The sequence below is a fragment of the Argiope bruennichi genome, chromosome 11 (assembly GCF_947563725.1).
Source record: "Argiope bruennichi chromosome 11, qqArgBrue1.1, whole genome shotgun sequence".
Lineage (NCBI taxonomy): Eukaryota > Metazoa > Arthropoda > Arachnida > Araneae > Araneidae > Argiope > Argiope bruennichi.
Window position 1 is genome coordinate 590,826 of NC_079161.1, and position 20,882 is coordinate 611,707.

Here is a 20,882-nt window from a genome sequence, read left to right on the forward strand (position 1 = left end):
GTAAATCGAATGTTGAGAGCGCGGATCGAACATACGACCACTTGTTCGCAGCTGACACTCGGACCACTAGGCAACATACGATCCGTTGGGAGGTCGAATTTAAAGCCACATGTTTATTTATTTATTTTCATTCTATAATGGTGCAAATCCATGCATGAAAGCCATGTGTATAAGAGAAGGAATGAGTATGCGCATGCCCAGAGTCTCTGACCGAACTGAGACTTTTATTTGTACAATTTCTTTATTTTGGAAGTATTTTTATATATAATATTGAAATCTTTGTTAATTCTGTTCAAAATTTTACTTCCTGAAAAGAAAAATAATAATTTTCTCTATACTTAATATTAAAAAAAAAATAATATGATGAAAAGTGAAAGTAAAACGAATGGTGAGAGCGCGGATCGAACCTACGACCACTTGTTCGCAGGCTGACACTCGGACCACTAGGCAACATACGATCCGTTGGGAGGGCGAATTTAAAGCCACATGTTTATTTATTTATTTTCATTCTATAATGGTGCAAATCCATGCATGAAAGCCATGTGTATAAGAGAAGGAATGAGTCTGCGCATGCCCGGAGTCTCTGACCGAACTGAGACTTTTGTTTGTACAATTTCTTTATTTTGGAAGTATTTTTATATATAATATTGAAATCTTTGTTAATTCTGTTCAAATTTTACTTCCTGAAAAGAAAAATAATAATTTTCTCTATACTTAAAATTAAAAAATAATAATAATATGATGAAAAGTGAAAGTAAAACGAAAGGTGAGAGCGCGGATCGAACCTACGACCACTTGTTCGCAGGCTGACACTCGGACCACTAGGCAACATACGATCCGTTGGGAGGTCGAATTTAAAGCCACATGTTTATTTATTTATTTTCATTCTATAATGGTGCAAATCCATGCATGAAAGCCATGTGTATAAGAGAAGGAATGAGTATGCGCATGCCCAGAGTCTCTGACCGAACTGAGACTTTTATTTGTACAATTTCTTTATTTTGGAAGTATTTTTATATATAATATTGAAATCTTTGTTAATTCTGTTCAAAATTTTACTTCCTGAAAAGAAAAATAATAATTTTCTCTATACTTAATATTAAAAAAAAAAATAATATGATGAAAAGTGAAAGTAAAACGAATGGCGGGAGCGCGAACGAACCTACGACCACTTGTTCGCAGGCTGACACTCGGACCACTAGGCAACATACGATCCGTAGGGAGGACGAATTTAAAGGCACATGTTTATTTATTTATTTTCATTCTATAATGGTGCAAATCCATGCATGAAAGCCATGTGTATAAGAGAAGGAATGAGTATGCGCATGCCCAGAGTCTCTGACCGAACTGAGACTTTTATTTATACAATTTCTTTATTTTGGAAGTATTTTTATATATAATATTGAAATCTTTGTTAATTCTGTTCAAAATTTTACTTCCTGAAAAGAAAAATAATAATTTTCTCTATACTTAATATTAAAAAAAATAATAATAATATGATGAAAAGTGAAAGTAAAACGAATGGTGAGAGCGCGGATCGAACCTACGACCACTTGTTCGCAGGCTGACACTCGGACCACTAGGCAACATACGATCCGTTGGGAGGTCGAATTTAAAGCCACATGTTTATTTATTTATTTTCATTCTATAATGGTGCAAATCCATGCATGAAAGCCATGTGTATAAGAGAAGGAATGAGTCTGCGCATGCCCGGAGTCTCGGACCGAACTGAGACTTTTGTTTGTACAATTTCTTTATTTTGGAAGTATTTTTATATATAATATTGAAATCTTTGTTAATTCTGTTCAAAATTTTACTTCCTGAAAAGAAAAATAATAATTTTCTCTATACTTAAAATTAAAATAATAATAATATGATAAAAAGTGAAAGTGAAACGAATGATGAGAGCGCGGATCGAACCTACGACCACTTGTTCGCAGGCTGACACTCGGACCACTAGGCAACATACGATCCGTTGGGAGGTCGAATTTAAAGCCACATGTTTATTTATTTATTTTCATTCTATAATGGTGCAAATCCATGCATGAAAGCCATGTGTATAAGAGAAGGAATGAGTCTGCGCATGCCCGGAGTCTCGGACCGAACTGAGACTTTTGTTTGTACAATTTCTTTATTTTGGAAGTATTTTTATATATAATATTGAAATCTTTGTTAATTCTGTTCAAAATTTTACTTCCTGAAAAGAAAAATAATAATAATTTTCTCTATACTTAAAATTAAAAAAAAAAATAATAATATGATGAAAAGTGAAAGTAAATCGAATGTTGAGAGCGCGGATCGAACATACGACCACTTGTTCGCAGCTGACACTCGGACCACTAGGCAACATACGATCCGTTGGGAGGTCGAATTTAAAGCCACATGTTTATTTATTTATTTTCATTCTATAATGGTGCAAATCCATGCATGAAAGCCATGTGTATAAGAGAAGGAATGAGTATGCGCATGCCCAGAGTCTCTGACCGAACTGAGACTTTTATTTGTACAATTTCTTTATTTTGGAAGTATTTTTATATATAATATTGAAATCTTTGTTAATTCTGTTCAAAATTTTACTTCCTGAAAAGAAAAATAATAATTTTCTCTATACTTAATATTAAAAAAAAAATAATATGATGAAAAGTGAAAGTAAAACGAATGGTGAGAGCGCGGATCGAACCTACGACCACTTGTTCGCAGGCTGACACTCGGACCACTAGGCAACATACGATCCGTTGGGAGGTCGAATTTAAAGCCACATGTTTATTTATTTATTTTCATTCTATAATGGTGCAAATCCATGCATGAAAGCCATGTGTATAAGAGAAGGAATGAGTCTGCGCATGCCCGGAGTCTCTGACCGAACTGAGACTTTTGTTTGTACAATTTCTTTATTTTGGAAGTATTTTTATATATAATATTGAAATCTTTGTTAATTCTGTTCAAATTTTACTTCCTGAAAAGAAAAATAATAATTTTCTCTATACTTAAAATTAAAAAAAAATAATAATATGATGAAAAGTGAAAGTAAAACGAAAGGTGAGAGCGCGGATCGAACCTACGACCACTTGTTCGCAGGCTGACACTCGGACCACTAGGCAACATACGATCCGTTGGGAGGTCGAATTTAAAGCCACATGTTTATTTATTTATTTTCATTCTATAATGGTGCAAATCCATGCATGAAAACCATGTGTATAAGAGAAGGAATGAGTATGCGCATGCCCAGAGTCTCTGACCGAACTGAGACTTTTATTTGTACAATTTCTTTATTTTGGAAGTATTTTTATATATAATATTGAAATCTTTGTTAATTCTGTTCAAAATTTTACTTCCTGAAAAGAAAAATAATAATTTTCTCTATACTTAATATTAAAAAAAAAATAATATGATGAAAAGTGAAAGTAAAACGAATGGCGGGAGCGCGATCGAACCTACGACCACTTGTTCGCAGGCTGACACTCGGACCACTAGGCAACATACGATCCGTAGGGAGGACGAATTTAAAGGCACATGTTTATTTATTTATTTTCATTCTATAATGGTGCAAATCCATGCATGAAAGCCATGTGTATAAGAGAAGGAATGAGTATGCGCATGCCCAGAGTCTCTGACCGAACTGAGACTTTTATTTATACAATTTCTTTATTTTGGAAGTATTTTTATATATAATATTGAAATCTTTGTTAATTCTGTTAAAAATTTTACTTCCTGAAAAGAAAAATAATAATTTTCTCTATACTTAATATTAAAAAAAAATAATATGATGAAAAGTGAAAGTAAAACGAATGGTGAGAGCGCGGATCGAACCTACGACCACTTGTTCGCAGGCTGACACTCGGACCACTATGCAACATACGATCCGTTGGGAGGTCGAATTTAAAGCCACATGTTTATTTATTTATTTTCATTCTATAATGGTGCAAATCCATGTATGAAAGCCATGTGTATAAGAGAAGGAATGAGTCTGCGCATGCCCAGAGTCTCTGACCGAACTGAGACTTTTATTTATACAATTTCTTTATTTTGGAAGTATTTTTATATATAATATTGAAATATTTGTTAATTCTGTTCAAAATTTTACTTCCTGAAAAGAAAAAAAATCATTTTCTCTATACTTAATATTAAAAAAAAAAAATAATAATATGATGAAAAGTGAAAGTAAAACGAATGGTGAGAGCGCGGATCGAACCTACGACCACTTGTTCGCAGGCTGACACTCGGACCACTAGGCAACATACGATCCGTTGGGAGGTCGAATTTAAAGCCACATGTTTATTTATTTATTTTCATTCTATAATGGTGCAAATCCATGCATGAAAGCCATGTGTATAAGAGAAGGAATGAGTCTGCGCATGCCCGGAGTCTCGGACCGAACTAAGACTTTTATTTGTACAATTTCTTTATTTTGGAAGTATTTTTATATATAATATTGAAATCTTTGTTAATTCTGTTCAAAATTTTACTTCCTGAAAAGAAAAATAATAATTTTCTCTATACTTAATATTAAAAAAAAAAATAATATGATGAAAAGTGAAAGTAAAACGAATGGCGGGAGCGCGATCGAACCTACGACCACTTGTTCGCAGGCTGACACTCGGACCACTAGGCAACATACGATCCGTTGGGAGGTCGAATTTAAAGCCACATGTTTATTTATTTATTTTCATTCTATAATGGTGCAAATCCATGCATGAACGCCATGTGTATAAGAGAAGGAATGCGTCTGCGCATGCCCGGAGTCTCGGACCGAACTGAGATTTTTGTTTGTACAATTTCTTTATTTTGGAAGTATTTTTATATATAATATTGAAATCTTTGTTAATTCTGTTCAAAATTTTACTTCCTGAAAAGAAAAATAATAATTTTCTCTATACTTAAAATTAAAAAAAAAAATAATAATATGATGAAAAGTGAAAGTAAATCGAATGTTGAGAGCGCGGATCGAACATACGACCACTTGTTCGCAGCTGACACTCGGACCACTAGGCAACATACGATCCGTTGGGAGGTCGAATTTAAAGCCACATGTTTATTTATTTATTTTCATTCTATAATGGTGCAAATCCATGCATGAAAGCCATGTGTATAAGAGAAGGAATGAGTCTGCGCATGCCCAGAGTCTCTGACCGAACTGAGACTTTTATTTATACAATTTCTTTATTTTGGAAGTATTTTTATATATAATAATGAAATATTTGTTAATTCTGTTCAAAATTTTACTTCCTGAAAAGAAAAAAAATCATTTTCTCTATACTTAATATTAAAAAAAAAAATAATAATATGATGAAAAGTGAAAGTAAAACGAATGGTGAGAGCGCGGATCGAACCTACGACCACTTGTTCGCAGGCTGACACTCGGACCACTAGGCAACATACGATCCGTTGGGAGGTCGAATTTAAAGCCACATGTTTATTTATTTATTTTCATTCTATAATGGTGCAAATCCATGCATAAGAGCCATGTGTATAAGAGAAGGAATGACTCTGCGCATGCCCGGAGTCTCTGACCGAACTGAGACTTTTGTTTGTACAATTTCTTTATTTTGGAAGTATTTTTATATATAATATTGAAATCTTTGTTAATTCTGTTCAAAATTTTACTTCCTGAAAAGAAAAATAATAATTTTCTCTATACTTAAAATTAAAATAATAATAATATGATAAAAAGTGAAAGTGAAACGAATGATGAGAGCGCGGATCGAACCTACGAACACTTGTTCGCAGGCTGACACTCGGACCACTAGGCAACATACGATCCGTTGGGAGGTCGAATTTAAAGCCACATGTTTATTTATTTATTTTCATTCTATAATGGTGCAATTCCATGCATGAAAGCCATGTGTATAAGAGAAGGAATGAGTCTGCGCATGCCCGGAGTCTCTGACCGAACTGAGACTTTTGTTTGTACAATTTCTTTATTTTGGAAGTATTTTTATATATAATATTGAAATCTTTGTTAATTCTGTTCAAAATTTTACTTCCTGAAAAGAAAAATAATAATTTTCTCTATACTTAAAATTAAAAAAAAATAATAATATGATGAAAAGTGAAAGTAAATCGAATGTTGAGAGCCCGGATCGAACATACGACCACTTGTTCGCAGCTGACACTCGGACCACTAGGCAACATACGATCCGTTGGGAGGTCGAATTTAAAGCCACATGTTTATTTATTTATTTTCATTCTATAATGGTGCAAATCCATGCATGAAAGCCATGTGTATAAGAGAAGGAATGAGTATGCGCATGCCCAGAGTCTCTGACCGAACTGAGACTTTTATTTGTACAATTTCTTTATTTTGGAAGTATTTTTATATATAATATTGAAATCTTTGTTAATTCTGTTCAAAATTTTACTTCCTGAAAAGAAAAATAATAATTTTCTCTATACTTAATATTAAAAAAAAAAATAATATGATGAAAAGTGAAAGTAAAACGAATGGTGAGAGCGCGGATCGAACCTACGACCACTTGTTCGCAGGCTGACACTCGGACCACTAGGCAACATACGATCCGTTGGGAGGTCGAATTTAAAGCCACATGTTTATTTATTTATTTTCATTCTATAATGGTGCAAATCCATGCATGAAAGCCATGTGTATAAGAGAAGGAATGAGTCTGCGCATGCCCGGAGTCTCTGACCGAACTGAGACTTTTGTTAGTACAATTTCTTTATTTTGGAAGTATTTTTATATATAATATTGAAATCTTTGTTAATTCTGTTCAAATTTTACTTCCTGAAAAGAAAAATAATAATTTTCTCTATACTTAAAATTAAAAAAAAATAATAATATGATGAAAAGTGAAAGTAAAACGAAAGGTGAGAGCGCGGATCGAACCTACGACCACTTGTTCGCAGGCTGACACTCGGACCACTAGGCAACATACGATCCGTTGGGAGGTCGAATTTAAAGCCACATGTTTATTTATTTATTTTCATTCTATAATGGTGCAAATCCATGCATGAAAGCCATGTGTATAAGAGAAGGAATGAGTATGCGCATGCCCAGAGTCTCTGACCGAACTGAGACTTTTATTTGTACAATTTCTTTATTTTGGAAGTATTTTTATATATAATATTGAAATCTTTGTTAATTCTGTTCAAAATTTTACTTCCTGAAAAGAAAAATAATAATTTTCTCTATACTTAATATTAAAAAAAAAAATAATATGATGAAAAGTGAAAGTAAAACGAATGGCGGGAGCGCGATCGAACCTACGACCACTTGTTCGCAGGCTGACACTCGGACCACTAGGCAACATACGATCCGTTGGGAGGACGAATTTAAAGGCACATGTTTATTTATTTATTTTCATTCTATAATGGTGCAAATCCATGCATGAAAGCCATGTGTATAAGAGAAGGAATGAGTCTGCGCATGCCCAGAGTCTCTGACCGAACTGAGACTTTTGTTTGTACAATTTCTTTATTTTGGAAGTATTTTTATATATAATATTGAAATCTTTGTTAATTCTGTTCAAAATTTTACTTCCTGAAAAGAAAAATAATAATTTTCTCTATACTTAAAATTAAAAAAAAAAATAATAATATGATGAAAAGTGAAAGTAAAACGAAAGGTGAGAGCGCGGATCGAACCTTCGACCACTTGTTTGCAGGCTGACACTCGGACCACTAGGCAACATACGATCCTTTGGGAGGTCGAATTTAAAGCCACATGTTTATTTATTTATTTTCATTCTATAATGGTGCAAATCCATGCATGAAAGCCATGTGTATAAGAGAAGGAATGAGTATGCGCATGCCCAGAGTCTCTGACCGAACTGAGACTTTTATTTGTACAATTTCTTTATTTTGGAAGTATTTTTATATATAATATTGAAATCTTTGTTAATTCTGTTCAAAATTTTACTTCCTGAAAAGAAAAATAATAATTTTCTCTATACTTAATATTAAAAAAAAAAAATAATATGATGAAAAGTGAAAGTAAAACGAATGGCGAGAGCGCGATCGAACCTACGACCACTTGTTCGCAGGCTGACACTCGGACCACTAGGCAACATACGATCCGTTGGGAGGACGAATTTAAAGGCACATGTTTATTTATTTATTTTCATTCTATAATGGTGCAAAACCATGCATGAAAGCAATGTGTATAAGAGAAGGAATGAGTCTGCGCATGCCCAGAGTCTCTGACCGAACTGAGACTTTTGTTTGTACAATTTCTTTATTTTGGAAGTATTTTTATATATAATATTGAAATCTTTGTTAATTCTGTTCAAAATTTTACTTCCTGAAAAGAAAAATAATAATTTTCTCTATACTTAAAATTAAAAAAAAATAATAATATGATGAAAAGTGAAAGTAAAACGAAATGTGAGAGCGCGGATCGAACCTACGACCACTTGTTCGCAGGCTGACTCTCGGACCACTAGGCAACATACGATCCGTTGGGAGGTCGAATTTAAAGCCACATGTTTATTTATTTATTTTCATTCTATAATGGTGCAAATCCATGCATGAAAGCCATGTGTATAAGAGAAGGAATGAGTCTGCGCATTCCCAGAGTCTCTGACTGAACTGAGACTTTTATGTGTACAATTTCTTTATTTTGGAAGTATTTTTAAATATAATATTGAAATGTTTGTAAACTCTGGTTAAACTTTTATTCTTGAAAAGAAACATAATAATTTTCTCTATACTTAAAATTAAAATACTAATAATAATAATATGATGAAAAGTGAAAGCAAAACGAATGATGAGAGCGCGGATCGAACCTACGACCACTTGTTCGCAGGCTGACACTCGGACCACTAGGCAGCATACGATGCGTCGGGAGGACGAATTTAAAGCCACATGTTTATTTATTTATTTTCATTCTATAATGGTGCAAATCCATGATGAAAGCCATGTGTATAAGAGAAGGAATGAGTATGCGCATGCCCAGAGTCTCTGACCGGTCTGAGACTTTTATTTGTACAATTTCTTTATTTTGGAAGTATTTTTATATATAATATTGAAATCTTTGTTAATTCTGTTCAAAATTTTACTTCCTGAAAAGAAAAATAATAATTTTCTCTATACTTAATATTAAAAAAAAAATAATATGATGAAAAGTGAAAGTAAAACGAATGGTGAGAGCGCGGATCGAACCTACGACCACTTTTTCGCAGGCTGACACTCGGACCACTAGGCAACAAACGATCCGTTGGGAGGTCGAATTTAAAGCCACATGTTTATTTATTTATTTTCATTCTATAATGGTGCAAATCCATGCATGAAAGCCATGTGTATAAGAGAAGGAATGAGTCTGCGCATGCCCAGAGTCTCTGACCGAACTGAGACTTTTGTTTGTACAATTTCTTTATTTTGGAAGTATTTTTATATATAATATTGAAATCTTTGTTAATTCTGTTCAAAATTTTACTTCCTGAAAAGAAAAATAATAATTTTCTCTATACTTAAAATTAAAAAAATAATAATAATATGATGAAAAGTGAAAGTAAAACGAAAGGTGAGAGCGCGGATCGAACCTACGACCACTTGTTCGCAGGCTGACACTCGGACCACTAGGCAACATACGATCCGTTGGGAGGTCGAATTTAAAGCCACATGTTTATTTATTTATTTTCATTCTATAATGGTGCAAATCCATGCATGAAAGCCATGTGTATAAGAGAAGGAATGAGTCTGCGCATTCCCAGAGTCTCTGACTGAACTGAGACTTTTATGTGTACAATTTCTTTATTTTGGAAGTATTTTTAAATATAATATTGAAATTTTTGTAAACTCTGGTTAAACTTTTATTCTTGAAAAGAAAAATAATAATTTCCTCTATACTTAAAATTAAAATAATAATAATAATAATATGATGAAAAGTGAAAGTAAAACGAATGATGAGAGCGCGGATCGAACCTACGACCACTTGTTCGCAGGCTGACACTCGGACCACTAGGCAACATACGATGCGTTGGGAGGACGAATTTCAAGCCACATGTTTATTTATTTTTTTCATTCCATAATGGTGCAAATCCATGATGAAAGCCATGTGTATAAGAGAAGGAATGAGTATGCGCATGCCCAGAGTCTCTTTCCGAACTGAGACTTTTATTTGTACAATTTCTTTATTTTGGAAGTATTTTTATATATAATATTGAAATCTTTGTTAATTCTGTTCAAAATTTTACTTCCTGAAAAGAAAAATAATAATTTTCTCTATACTTAATATTAAAAAAAAAATAATATGATGAAAAGTGAAAGTAAAACGAATGGTGGGAGCGCGATCGAACCTACGACCACTTGTTCGCAAGCTGACACTCGGATCACTAGGCAACATACGATGCTTTGGGAGGTCGAATTTAAAGCCGCATGTTTATTTATTTATTTTCATTCTATAATGGTGCAAATCCATGCATGAAAGCCATGTGTATAAGAGAAGGAATGAGTCTGCGCATGCCCAGAGTCTCTGACCGAACTGAGACTTTTGTTTGTACAATTTCTTTATTTTGGAAGTATTTTTATATATAATATTGAAATCTTTGTTAATTCTGTTCAAAATTTTACTTCCTGAAAAGAAAAATAATAATCTTCTCTATACTTAAAATTAAAAAAATAATAATAATAATATGATGAAAAGTGAAAGTAAAACGAATGTTGAGAGCGCGGATCGAACCTACGACCACTTGTTCGCAGGCTGACACTCGGACCACTAGGCAACATACGATCCGTTGGGAGGTCGAATTTAAAGCCACATGTTTATTTATTTATTTTCATTCTATAATGGTGCAAATCCATGCATGAAAGCCATGTGTATAAGAGAAGGAATGAGTCTGCGCATTCCCAGAGTCTCTGACTGAACTGAGACTTTTATGTGTACAATTTCTTTATTTTGGAAGTATTTTCAAATATAATATTGAAATCTTTGTTAATTCTGTTCAAAATTTTACTTCCTGAAAAGAAAAATAATAATTTTCTCTATACTTAAAATTAAAAAAAAATAATAATAATATGATGAAAAGTGAAAGTAAATCGAATGTTGAGAGCGCGGATCGAACCTACGACCACTTGTTCGCAGGCTGACACTCGGACCACTAGGCAACATACGATCCGTTGGGAGGTCGAATTTAAAGCCACATGTTTATTTATTTATTTTCATTCTATAATGGTGCAAATCCATGCATGAAAGCCATGTGTATAAGAGAAGGAATGAGTATGCGCATGCCCAGAGTCTCTGACCGAACTGAGACTTTTATTTGTACAATTTCTTTATTTTGGAAGTATTTTTATATATAATATTGAAATCTTTGTTAATTCTGTTCAAAATTTTACTTCCTGAAAAGAAAAATAATAATTTTCTCTATACTTAATATTAAAAAAAAATAATAATATGATGAAAAGTGAAAGTAAAACGAATGGTGAGAGCGCGGATCGAACCTACGACCACTTGTTCGCAGGCTGACACTCGGACCACTATTCAACATACGATCCGTTGGGAGGTCGAATTTATACCCACATGTTTATTTATTTATTTTCATTCTATAATGGTGCAAATCCATGCATGAAAGCCATGTGTATAAGAGAAGGAATGAGTCTGCGCATGCCCAGAGTCTCTGACCGAACTGAGACTTTTGTTTGTACAATTTCTTTATTTTGGAAGTATTTTTATATATAATATTGAAATCTTTGTTAATTCTGTTCAAAATTTTACTTCCTGAAAAGAAAAATAATAATTTTCTCTATACTTAAAATTAAAATAAAAGTAATAATATGATGAAAAGTGAAAGTAAAACGAATGGTGAGAGCGCGGATCGAACCTACGACCACTTTTTCGCAGGCTGACACTCGGACCACTAGGCAACAAACGATCCGTTGGGAGGTCGAATTTAAAGCCACATGTTTATTTATTTATTTTCATTCTATAATGGTGCAAATCCATGCATGAAAGCCATGTGTATAAGAGAAGGAATGAGTCTGCGCATGCCCAGAGTCTCTGACCGAACTGAGACTTTTGTTTGTACAATTTCTTTATTTTGGAAGTATTTTTATATATAATATTGAAATCTTTGTTAATTCTGTTCAAAATTTTACTTCCTGAAAAGAAAAATAATAATTTTCTCTATACTTAAAATTAAAAAAATAATAATAATATGATGAAAAGTGAAAGTAAAACGAAAGGTGAGAGCGCGGATCGAACCTACGACCACTTGTTCGCAGGCTGACACTCGGACCACTAGGCAACATACGATCCGTTGGGAGGTCGAATTTAAAGCCACATGTTTATTTATTTATTTTCATTCTATAATGGTGCAAATCCATGCATGAAAGCCATGTGTATAAGAGAAGGAATGAGTCTGCGCATTCCCAGAGTCTCTGACTGAACTGAGACTTTTATGTGTACAATTTCTTTATTTTGGAAGTATTTTTAAATATAATATTGAAATTTTTGTAAACTCTGGTTAAACTTTTATTCTTGAAAAGAAAAATAATAATTTCCTCTATACTTAAAATTAAAATAATAATAATAATAATATGATGAAAAGTGAAAGTAAAACGAATGATGAGAGCGCGGATCGAACCTACGACCACTTGTTCGCAGGCTGACACTCGGACCACTAGGCAACATACGATGCGTTGGGAGGACGAATTTCAAGCCACATGTTTATTTATTTTTTTCATTCCATAATGGTGCAAATCCATGATGAAAGCCATGTGTATAAGAGAAGGAATGAGTATGCGCATGCCCAGAGTCTCTTTCCGAACTGAGACTTTTATTTGTACAATTTCTTTATTTTGGAAGTATTTTTATATATAATATTGAAATCTTTGTTAATTCTGTTCAAAATTTTACTTCCTGAAAAGAAAAATAATAATTTTCTCTATACTTAATATTAAAAAAAAAATAATATGATGAAAAGTGAAAGTAAAACGAATGGTGGGAGCGCGATCGAACCTACGACCACTTGTTCGCAAGCTGACACTCGGATCACTAGGCAACATACGATGCTTTGGGAGGTCGAATTTAAAGCCGCATGTTTATTTATTTATTTTCATTCTATAATGGTGCAAATCCATGCATGAAAGCCATGTGTATAAGAGAAGGAATGAGTCTGCGCATGCCCAGAGTCTCTGACCGAACTGAGACTTTTGTTTGTACAATTTCTTTATTTTGGAAGTATTTTTATATATAATATTGAAATCTTTGTTAATTCTGTTCAAAATTTTACTTCCTGAAAAGAAAAATAATAATCTTCTCTATACTTAAAATTAAAAAAATAATAATAATAATATGATGAAAAGTGAAAGTAAAACGAATGTTGAGAGCGCGGATCGAACCTACGACCACTTGTTCGCAGGCTGACACTCGGACCACTAGGCAACATACGATCCGTTGGGAGGTCGAATTTAAAGCCACATGTTTATTTATTTATTTTCATTCTATAATGGTGCAAATCCATGCATGAAAGCCATGTGTATAAGAGAAGGAATGAGTCTGCGCATTCCCAGAGTCTCTGACTGAACTGAGACTTTTATGTGTACAATTTCTTTATTTTGGAAGTATTTTCAAATATAATATTGAAATCTTTGTTAATTCTGTTCAAAATTTTACTTCCTGAAAAGAAAAATAATAATTTTCTCTATACTTAAAATTAAAAAAAAATAATAATAATATGATGAAAAGTGAAAGTAAATCGAATGTTGAGAGCGCGGATCGAACCTACGACCACTTGTTCGCAGGCTGACACTCGGACCACTAGGCAACATACGATCCGTTGGGAGGTCGAATTTAAAGCCACATGTTTATTTATTTATTTTCATTCTATAATGGTGCAAATCCATGCATGAAAGCCATGTGTATAAGAGAAGGAATGAGTATGCGCATGCCCAGAGTCTCTGACCGAACTGAGACTTTTATTTGTACAATTTCTTTATTTTGGAAGTATTTTTATATATAATATTGAAATCTTTGTTAATTCTGTTCAAAATTTTACTTCCTGAAAAGAAAAATAATAATTTTCTCTATACTTAATATTAAAAAAAAATAATAATATGATGAAAAGTGAAAGTAAAACGAATGGTGAGAGCGCGGATCGAACCTACGACCACTTGTTCGCAGGCTGACACTCGGACCACTAGGCAACATACGATCCGTTGGGAGGTCGAATTTATACCCACATGTTTATTTATTTATTTTCATTCTATAATGGTGCAAATCCATGCATGAAAGCCATGTGTATAAGAGAAGGAATGAGTCTGCGCATGCCCAGAGTCTCTGACCGAACTGAGACTTTTGTTTGTACAATTTCTTTATTTTGGAAGTATTTTTATATATAATATTGAAATCTTTGTTAATTCTGTTCAAAATTTTACTTCCTGAAAAGAAAAATAATAATTTTCTCTATACTTAAAATTAAAATAAAAGTAATAATATGATGAAAAGTGAAAGTAAAACGAAAGTTGAGAGCGCGGATCGAACCTACGACCACTTGTTCGCAGGCTGACACTCGGACCACTAGGCAACATACGATCCGTTGGGAGGTCGAATTTAAAGCCACATGTTTATATATTTATTTTCATTCTATAATGGTGCAAATCCATGCATGAAAACCATGTGTATAAGAGAAGGAATGAGTCTGCGCATTCCCAGAGTCTCTGACTGAACTGAGACTTTTATGTGTACAATTTCTTTATTTTGGAAGTATTTTTATATATAATATTCAAATCTTTGTTAATTCTGTTCAAAATTTTACTTCCTGAAAAGAAAAATAATAATTTTCTCTATACTTAAAATTAAAAAAATAATAATAATATGATGAAAAGTGAAAGTAAAACGAAAGGTGAGAGCGCGGATCGAACCTACGACCACTTGTTCGCAGGCTGACACTCGGACCACTAGGCAACATACGATCCGTTGGGAGGTCGAATTTAAAGCCACATGTTTATTTATTTATTTTCATTCTATAATGGTGCAAATCCATGCATGAAAGCCATGTCTATAAGAGAAGGAATGAGTTTGCGCATGCCCAGAGTCTCTGACCGAACTGAGACTTTTGTTTGTACAATTTCTTTATTTTGGAAGTATTTTTATATATAATATTGAAATCTTTGTTAATTCTGTTCAAAATGTTACTTCCTGAAAAGAAAAATAATAATTTTCTCTATACTTAATATTAAAAAAAAAATAATATGATGAAAAGTGAAAGTAAAACGAATGGTGAGAGCGCGGATCGAACCTACGACCACTTGTTCGCAGGCTGACACTCGGACCACTATGCAACATACGATCCGTTGGGAGGTCGAATTTAAAGCCACATGTTTATTTATTTATTTTCATTCTATAATGGTGCAAATCCATGCATGAAAGCCATGTGTATAAGAGAAGGAATGAGTATGCGCATGCCCAGAGTCTCTGACCGAACTGAGACTTTTATTTGTACAATTTCTTTATTTTGGAAGTATTTTTATATATAATATTGAAATCTTTGTTAATTCTGTTCAAAATTTTACTTCCTGAAAAGAAAAATAATAATTTTCTCTATACTTAATATTAAAAAAAAATAATAATATGATGAAAAGTGAAAGTAAAACGAATGGTGAGAGCGCGGATCGAACCTACGACCACTTGTTCGCAGGCTGACACTCGGACCACTAGGCAACATACGATCCGTTGGGAGGTCGAATTTATACCCACATGTTTATTTATTTATTTTCATTCTATAATGGTGCAAATCCATGCATGAAAGCCATGTGTATAAGAGAAGGAATGAGTCTGCGCATGCCCAGAGTCTCTGACCGAACTGAAACTTTTGTTTGTACAATTTCTTTATTTTGGAAGTATTTTTATATATAATATTGAAATCTTTGTTAATTCTGTTCAAAATTTTACTTCCTGAAAAGAAAAATAATAATTTTCTCTATACTTAAAATTAAAATAAAAGTAATAATATGATGAAAAGTGAAAGTAAAACGAAAGTTGAGAGCGCGGATCGAACCTACGACCACTTGTTCGCAGGCTGACACTCGGACCACTAGGCAACATACGATCCGTTGGGAGGTCGAATTTAAAGCCACATGTTTATATATTTATTTTCATTCTATAATGGTGCAAATCCATGCATGAAAACCATGTGTATAAGAGAAGGAATGAGTCTGCGCATTCCCAGAGTCTCTGACTGAACTGAGACTTTTATGTGTACAATTTCTTTATTTTGGAAGTATTTTTATATATAATATTCAAATCTTTGTTAATTCTGTTCAAAATTTTACTTCCTGAAAAGAAAAATAATAATTTTCTCTATACTTAAAATTAAAAAAATAATAATAATATGATGAAAAGTGAAAGTAAAACGAAAGGTGAGAGCGCGGATCGAACCTACGACCACTTGTTCGCAGGCTGACACTCGGACCACTAGGCAACATACGATCCGTTGGGAGGTCGAATTTAAAGCCACATGTTTATTTATTTATTTTCATTCTATAATGGTGCAAATCCATGCATGAAAGCCATGTCTATAAGAGAAGGAATGAGTTTGCGCATGCCCAGAGTCTCTGACCGAACTGAGACTTTTGTTTGTACAATTTCTTTATTTTGGAAGTATTTTTATATATAATATTGAAATCTTTGTTAATTCTGTTCAAAATGTTACTTCCTGAAAAGAAAAATAATAATTTTCTCTATACTTAATATTAAAAAAAAAATAATATGATGAAAAGTGAAAGTAAAACGAATGGTGAGAGCGCGGATCGAACCTACGACCACTTGTTCGCAGGCTGACACTCGGACCACTATGCAACATACGATCCGTTGGGAGGTCGAATTTAAAGCCACATGTTTATTTATTTATTTTCATTCTATAATGGTGCAAATCCATGCATGAAAGCCATGTGTATAAGAGAAGGAATGAGTCTGCGCATGCCCAGAGTCTCTGACCGAACTGAGACTTTTGTTTGTACAATTTCTTTATTTTGGAAGTATTTTTATATATAATATTGAAATCTTTGTTAATTCTGTTCAAAATTTTACTTCCTGAAAAGAAAAATAATATTTTTCTCTATACTTAAAATTAAAAAAAAATAATAATATGATGAAAAGTGAAAGTAAAACGAAAGGTGAGAGCGCGGATCGAACCTACGACCACTTGTTCGCAGGCTGACACTCGGACCACTAGGCAACATACGATCCGTTGGGAGGTCGAATTTAAAGCCACATGTTTATTTATTTATTTTCATTCTATAATGGTGCAAATCCATGCATGAAAGCCATGTGTATAAGAGAAGGAATGAGTATGCGCATGCCCAGAGTCTCTGACCGAACTGAGACTTTTATTTGTACAATTTCTTTATTTTGGAAGTATTTTTATATATAATATTGAAATCTTTGTTAATTCTGTTCAAAATTTTACTTCCTGAAAAGAAAAATAATAATTTTCTCTATACTTAATATTAAAAAAAAATAATATGATGAAAAGTGAAAGTAAAACGAATGGTGAGAGCGCGGATCGAACCTACGACCACTTGTTCGCAGGCTGACACTCGGACTACTATGCAACATACGATCCGTTGGGAGGTCGAATTTAAAGCCACATGTTTATTTATTTATTTTCATTCTATAATGGTGCAAATAAATGCATGAAAGCCATGTGTATAAGAGAAGGAATGAGTCTGCGCATGCCCAGAGTCTCTGACCGAACTGAGACTTTTATTTATACAATTTCTTTATTTTGGAAGTATTTTTATATATAATATTGAAATATTTGTTAATTCTGTTCAAAATTTTACTTCCTGAAAAGAAAAAAAATAATTTTCTCTATACTTAAGATTAAAAAAAAATAATAATATGATGAAAAGTGAAAGTAAAACGAATGGTGAGAGCGCGGATCGAACCTACGACCACTTGTTCGCAGGCTGACACTCGGACCACTAGGCAACATACGATCCGTTGGGAGGACGAATTTAAAGCCACATGTTTATTTATTTATTTTCATTCTATAATGGTGCAAATCCATGCATGAAAGCCATGTGTATAAAAGAAGGAATGAGTCTGCGCATGCCTAGAGTCTCTGACCGAACTGAGACTTTTGTTTGTACAATTTCTTTATTTTGGAAGTATTTTTATATATAATATTGAAATCTTTGTAAATTCTGTTCAAAATTTTACTTCCTGAAAAGAAAAATAATAATTTTCTCTATACTTAATATTAAAAAAAAATAATATGATGAAAAGTGAAAGTAAAACGAATGGTGAGAGCGCGGATCGAACCTACGACCACTTGTTCGCAGGCTGACACTCGGACCACTATGCAACATACGATCCGTTGGGAGGTCGAATTTAAAGCCACATGTTTATTTATTTATTTTCATTCTATAATGGTGCAAATCCATGATGAAAGCCATGTGTATAAGAGAAGGAATGAGTATGCGCATGCCCAGAGTCTCTGACCGGTCTGAGACTTTTATTTGTACAATTTCTTTATTTTGGAAGTATTTTTATATATAATATTGAAATCTTTGTTAATTCTGTTCAAAATTTTACTTCCTGAAAAGAAAAATAATAATTTTCTCTATACTTAATATTAAAAAAAAAATAATATGATGAAAAGTGAAAGTAAAACGAATGGTGAGAGCGCGGATCGAACCTACGACCACTTTTTCGCAGGCTGACACTCGGACCACTAGGCAACAAACGATCCGTTGGGAGGTCGAATTTAAAGCCACATGTTTATTTATTTATTTTCATTCTATAATGGTGCAAATCCATGCATGAAAGCCATGTGTATAAGAGAAGGAATGAGTCTGCGCATGCCCAGAGTCTCTGACCGAACTGAGACTTTTGTTTGTACAATTTCTTTATTTTGGAAGTATTTTTATATATAATATTGAAATCTTTGTTAATTCTGTTCAAAATTTTACTTCCTGAAAAGAAAAATAATAATTTTCTCTATACTTAAAATTAAAAAAATAATAATAATATGATGAAAAGTGAAAGTAAAACGAAAGGTGAGAGCGCGGATCGAACCTACGACCACTTGTTCGCAGGCTGACACTCGGACCACTAGGCAACATACGATCCGTTGGGAGGTCGAATTTAAAGCCACATGTTTATTTATTTATTTTTATTCTATAATGGTGCAAATCCATGCATGAAAGCCATGTGTATAAGAGAAGGAATGAGTCTGCGCATTCCCAGAGTCTCTGACTGAACTGAGACTTTTATGTGTACAATTTCTTTATTTTGGAAGTATTTTTAAATATAATATTGAAATGTTTGTAAACTCTGGTTAAACTTTTATTCTTGAAAAGAAAAATAATAATTTCCTCTATACTTAAAATTAAAATAATAATAATAATAATATGATGAAAAGTGAAAGTAAAACGAATGATGAGAGCGCGGATCGAACCTACGACCACTTGTTCGCAGGCTGACACTCGAACCACTAGGCAACATACGATGCGTTGGGAGGACGAATTTCAAGCCACATGTTTATTTATTTTTTTCATTCCATAATGGTGCAAATTCATGATGAAAGCCATGTGTATAAGAGAAGGAATGAGTATGCGCATGCCCAGAGTCTCTGACCGAACTGAGACTTTTATTTGTACAATTTCTTTATTTTGGAAGTATTTTTATATATAATATTGAAATCTTTGTTAATTCTGTTCAAAATTTTACTTCCTGAAAAGAAAAATAATAATTTTCTCTATACTTAATATTAAAAAAAAAATAATATGATGAAAAGTGAAAGTAAAACGAATGGTGGGAGCGCGATCGAACCTACGACCACTTGTTCGCAAGCTGACACTCGGATCACTAGGCAACATACGATGCTTTGGGAGGTCGAATTTAAAGCCGCATGTTTATTTATTTATTTTCATTCTATAATGGTGCAAATCCATGCATGAAAGCCATGTGTATAAGAGAAGGAATGAGTCTGCGCATGCCCAGAGTCTCTGACCGAACTGAGACTTTTGTTTGTACAATTTCTTTATTTTGGAAGTATTTTTATATATAATATTGAAATCTTTGTTAATTCTGTTCAAAATTTTACTTCCTGAAAAGAAAAATAATAATCTTCTCTATACTTAAAATTAAAAAAAAAATAATAATAATATGATGAAAAGTGAAAGTAAAACGAATGGTGAGAGCGCGGATCGAACCTACGACCACTTGTTCGCAGGCTGACACTCGGACCACTAGGCAACATACGATCCGTTGGGAGGTCGAATTTATACCCACATGTTTATTTATTTATTTTCATTCTATAATGGTGCAAATCCATGCATGAAAGCCATGTGTATAAGAGAAGGAATGAGTCTGCGCATGCCCAGAGTCTCTGACCGAACTTAGACTTTTGTTTGTACAATTTCTTTATTTTGGAAGTATTTTTATATATAATATTGAAATCTTTGTTAATTCTGTTCAAAATTTTACTTCCTGAAAAGAAAAATAATAATTTTCTCTATACTTAAAATTAAAATAAAAGTAATAATATGATGAAAAGTGAAAGTAAAACGAAAGTTGAGAGCGCGGATCGAACCTACGACCACTTGTTCGCAGGCTGACACTCGGACCACTAGGCAACATACGATCCGTTGGGAGGTCGAATTTAAAGCCACATGTTTATATATTTATTTTCATTCTATAATGGTGCAAATCCATGCATGAAAACCATGTGTATAAGAGAAGGAATGAGTCTGCGCATTCCCAGAGTCTCTGACTGAACTGAGACTTTTATGTGTACAATTTCTTTATTTTGGAAGTATTTTTATATATAATATTCAAATCTTTGTTAATTCTGTTCAAAATTTTACTTCCTGAAAAGAAAAATAATAATTTTCTCTATACTTAAAATTAAAAAAATAATAATAATATGATGAAAAGTGAAAGTAAAACGAAAGGTGAGAGCGCGGATCGAACCTACGACCAC